The following is a 5,081-nucleotide window of genomic DNA, read 5'->3' as shown; positions in this document are numbered from 1 at the left end:
CCCCCCCCAATGCGCCCTTTAGTTGTTGTGACAGCGAAGAGAAAAGCCTCGTGCAGCATGAGTGATTTAAGTGCTAATTCTAAACAAAAATAAAACACGACGAGCAAAACAATGACTTGAACTTCACCTGGAGGGCTATCTGTGACCGTCCCCCCCCACCCCTCTCTATCGCCGACTATCCTGTTCCATTTTAGAAAAACTGTAGAAGTGCCTAAACGAGACGATCATCACCCACATCCGCGGCGGGGTGGAGTCAGGAAGGACCTTTCGGCGTTGTCACGACTCTCCACATCCACAAGTGACTTTATCAGAGGAGAAACGACAAATCAACAAATAGCTTTGTAGAATGTGTGGTGACCTTCGTCGTTTCTTACGTGGGTTTGTGTAGTTTACATGAGGAACGTGAGTGAGACAACTGTATTGTAAACTGTGTAATGTATGTAAAGTGTCTCTTATTTTGAAAGTTTATATTCTAGAAATGTATTATTTAAAGTTCGTGTCTAATATTCGACCCCTCCCTACACATCTCCACAAATCAGATTTGTTTTCAAAGCCAAGATCATCAAATTTTCCTTTTTTATTTTGTGTGTTTATTTTTTATTGATTTTATTTTCTAATTTAAATTTTCCAGACTCTGATGTGATGTCATGGTGCTTGATTAACATTGACAATCCACAGTCATGCGACGCAGAGCGGGAACGTTTTGGCTTCTGCTCTGGAGTCTTCTCACCTTGAATGTGTTTGGGATGACTGTGGAAAGATGGTCCCGTTTTCAGTGTCATTTATGTCGGATTTTAGTAAAAAACTAAAACAATGTTACAAAAAAATGTAAAAACAGACATTATAAACTATTCTATTTTGAGATGAATGTAATTTATTGGGCTGCATTCTGCACAGTTGTGGGTATGGGGAAGTCTGTGAAGAGACGTTTGTGCCACCATGTTGTAGCAAGAGTTACAGAATTGAGATCACATTTTTCTAAATTGCAAACAAAGTGTAAAGTGTAGAGAATAAACTTCATGATTTACAAATGAAAATACATAATATTTGCTTTGAAAAAATATTTTTGCAACACAAAAGTTTTCAGATGTGTAGTGGCTCATCTCACTTTCGCCCTATCTTTGATCTAGCGTTCAAATTTTCTCTCAGCATTACATGACATTACACCTCAGCCTCCAAGTACGGCAATCCGAGTTAGAGACACCTGATTGGATCCAATCTTAACCAATCATCGGGTTGTTTGGGGTGGCACGAATGTAAAATGAAACTTCTAAACGCAAAATCAAAGATAGGGCAAAAGCGAGATGAGGCGCTATGCATCTAAAAAAGTTTTTGCTGCAATTGCAAAAATATTTTTTGAAAAAAAAACAATGTTTGATATCACAAAAAAAGAAATGAAGAAAAAAAATTGCAAATGTAAAATTATTTTTTAAAACCAAAAATAAAAAAGTTTTCAAAAGCAGAAAAATGTTTTGAAGCCAAAAAAAGTTTTCAAATTCAAAAATATGTTTTGAACAAAAAAAAATTGCAAATGCAAAAAAAGTTTTTGAAAGGAAGTATGTATTTTCACTAGCAAATTATGAAGCTTTATTCTCAGCACTTTACATTTTGTTTGCAATTTACAAAACTTTGATCTCAAATCTGTAAATTTAGCTTCCTATATGGTGGCACAAAAATCCTTCCTTAGCAGTCGAACTAAGTTCAAAATTTATCACAGCGTTGCAGCATAATAGAGTTATAGAGTTGCTTGTGTTGTTGGAAAAAATAATAAGAATAATTTAAAAAAATATATTGTATAGATTACCAAAATAACAAAAAATATCAAAAAGATGTACTTTTCACCCTAGTAATGATAGTATTTCATAACGATCTGAGTCTTGCCGTGGCAACCGAACGTTGCAGCTACTAAAGTTGGTATTTTTGTAAATGACATTGTTTTTTTATTTGCTAGAACAGTGTACGCGACTTAGAATGGAGATAAACTTCTTTTTCTTATTCTTTACTGAGATTCTGACCTGATATTTTCATTAGCAAACAACAGCCTCTATAAGTGCTGTGACTGTAACACTTTTAGATCTGAAGTCATCTATGTTCTATAGATTACATATACATATAAATCTCTATATGAATATTTGTAAGGACTAAATAATATCTATCAGAACTTGAGTTGTATAAGTTTTTCCCCAAATGAAGGACCTTCATGTTCACATTGAGGGTCTAGGAGTATGGAGCCAAATTGGAGCCAATATTATTTGAAACCCAAATAAAACAATTGAAACAAATATTGGTGTTTGACCAAAAAAATGTAAATTTCCAAAACTCTATGCTATTCTGAAATAAGCTTAGTTAGTTTCAGCTTCAAATATGCTGCTTTTAGGAGTCAAAATTTTAATTTTAAAACTTTTTTTTTTCAGTTTCAATTGTTGTTTTTGCTTTCAACTCTTATTCTTCAAATCTGAACATTTCAGTTTCAAAACTTTTGGCCCTTTTGGTGCATTATAAAGAGTTATAAACTGACCAAAAAAAAATTTGAAGCTGATTTTTTTCAGGTTCGAAAACAAAAAAAAAATATGAGTTGAAAGTGAAAAAAGATTTGAAATTTAAATTTTGAGTTTTAAAACCTAGAAAACAGAACATTTGAAACAGAAATTACTTAAGTTTATTTTAGAATTTAAAAAAGTTTTTGAAATTGAAAAAATATTTTCAAGTAATATTGGCCTTAATTTAGCTCCGTATAGGAGTGCACTTTGTGTTTTTTCTAAGGAGGATTCTGTCCGTCTGTTCACCGGGAATTCACCTTTAATGAAAACGTGTTTTTGCATGGCAACTTTTTTTCTTAATGAATAATAACATACTGAATGTTTCTAGTGAAAAAAAAGATGTCTGTACGAAAAAAACAAGAAAAAAAAGAAGTTTTCTCAGCGATTGCTCGAGATGTTTTCTTGGAATGACGGTCGAGGAGAAACGTGAGCACTTTCTGGTCACCTGGGCAGACTCAGCTTATCCAAAACACTTTGCCTTATCTTGAGTCCATCGTGCTTAAGATTTTCTGTTTTTTAAGAGCTCTTTATGAAACGATTCATAACTTGAACGGCGACTCTCACCTCAAACCCCTCCTGAGTTCCTACGGCGAACCTTTACCCCCTCAAAAAGTGGGGGGCTGCATCAGAGCAGAGCGGTCGCTCGTCTTTCATTTTCTCCCATTGCCTTACAATGGAAGCGATGGATGTAAAGTTCGCAGCTTCGGCCAGCAGAGGGCGCTCCATCGGATGCTGCGGTTCGGAAGTGACCGCCTCTGTCATCCTGGTTGCAGCTTATCAACAGAGACATAAATTAAAGAGCACCCTCATCTGATTTACAGTTTCAATGTAATCCTTTTCAATGTATTATTATTATTTTTTGCATATATTTTGTGTTATGTTATGTTTATATAGTTGAATGTTTCTTTGGTTCCAGCAAGTTTGTGTAAAATTTATTGAAAGAAAGAAATAAATAAATTCAAACAACTTTTATTTTGTTTGAACTTTTTCTTCTTTTTTTGTAAGTAGACTAATGAATGTACGGAAGGCCAAAACGACCAAAATATTAACAATTTAATTTAACTGTTTTTTCATGTGTAGTTTAATTTTCATTTTAATATAGAATAGATTTAAAAATGTTATTTTGATTGTTGTTGTTAAGTAATTCCAAGTGACTTTTAAACGCTTTTAGCCCTAAAAACTGATAAATCAGCAAAATTTTAAAAACCTGTGTCAAGGTGGGTCTAAAGATAACATTATTATTATTTTGAAATATTTGGAGCACCAAAAGTGACATTGAAAATAATGAATACATTTTTTACATAAATAAATAGTCGTGTAACTAATTAATTAATTTAAAATACCAACAGATGTCGTGTATTATTTCACTATTTAACAGTTATTAATTTTCACAAATTAATTTCATCTGTCAAATCCAATCATCACTGTCACAGGGTCAGACCTAGCACCTGATTGGTTATGCCCCCTGGAGGCGTTAATTATAAATTTAGTCTGGAATTGTTTTATTTTTTTTAAGAACTTCAGCCAACCCTCTAAAATAAGCACTACGTGGTCTCCGTCAGACCATTATCTGGATTTGAAGTAGCTCCGCCCACCGAGTTTGACGGGGGAGTTTGATGGATAAAATTCTACAAGCACTAATTACTTTATTTCTTTTTCTTTACATTAAATTAATTAGAAACTGAATGATTTCATTATATATTGATTTATTGTATTCATTTATTTGAATTAGTTCCCTTTGGTCTTCCATAGAACAGGTTAATAGACCTTTATCTGTTATTTTTGTGGTGTTAAGCAGATAGTTTTTGGTACATTTTTGCAAATGGGAGTCATTTTTCTACCATTTATGGTTTACTGAAAAGCCTTTAGTTACGATTAGCACCTGCAAAAACATTCTTCAGGTTGTGATGTTGAGTAGAAAAGGCAAAGAGTGACCAGGAGAAATCCAACGGTGAAGCAAGACAAGTCGCCCAGAAGGTAAGAGAGAAGACCACGTGTCACGTTCCTTTGAAGGTCATCTTCTGAATGTTCAAAGCTTCTCGTAAACAGATTTTCTGTCTCGTTCTGACGTGTTTACTGTGGGAAAACCAGAATTATGAACAGGAACACAGATGAGCTGAAATTGAGTTTAGAATTCTATTGAACGAGGTTAGAAGTCTTTGTTTTCAATGTATTGCATTAAAGCAAAGGAGAGTGCTCTGTCTGTTTTCTGGGTCGCTTTGAATCACCAGAAGTAGTCGGATTTTCAAAATAAAGCTAATCTAAAACAGTTACATTTTTAAAGGGTAGCTAGACTTGTGACGTAATACTTTATAGAAGGACCTTAGAGCACTTGTGTCAAAGTCAAGGCCCGGGGGCCGGATCCGGCCCTCTGGGTAATTCCATCTGGCCCTCCAGATCATTTTATTTTATTGTTATTTATGGTCAGATGTTATCTTGCTCTTTTTTCCAACGTATAATTTTGACAAAACATATTTTTATGGAGAGTAAAATATTGAAAGTTATTTAAGGTTTAAGTTGGTTTAAATTGGAGTTAGGCTA

At 33.9% G+C, this 5,081-nt stretch overlaps 1 protein-coding gene across 3 annotated transcripts in view; it reads left to right on the top strand.

Moving 5' to 3' along the window:
* Positions 1-2,002, top strand: part of mbnl2 (muscleblind-like splicing regulator 2) — a gene marked incomplete in the record, with an annotated part of 69,978 nt that extends 67,976 nt beyond the window's left edge. For all 3 annotated transcript variants that reach the window (XM_036213524.1, XM_036213525.1, XM_036213523.1), the window contains 1 exon segment: positions 1-2,002.
* Positions 2,003-5,081: the final 3,079 nt, after the last annotated feature.

The sequence above is a fragment of the Oryzias melastigma genome, linkage group LG9 (genome assembly GCF_002922805.2).
Source record: "Oryzias melastigma strain HK-1 linkage group LG9, ASM292280v2, whole genome shotgun sequence".
Lineage (NCBI taxonomy): Eukaryota > Metazoa > Chordata > Actinopteri > Beloniformes > Adrianichthyidae > Oryzias > Oryzias melastigma.
The sequence above is the reverse complement of the archived record's forward strand: the minus strand, read 5'-3'. Positions and strand labels throughout refer to the sequence as shown.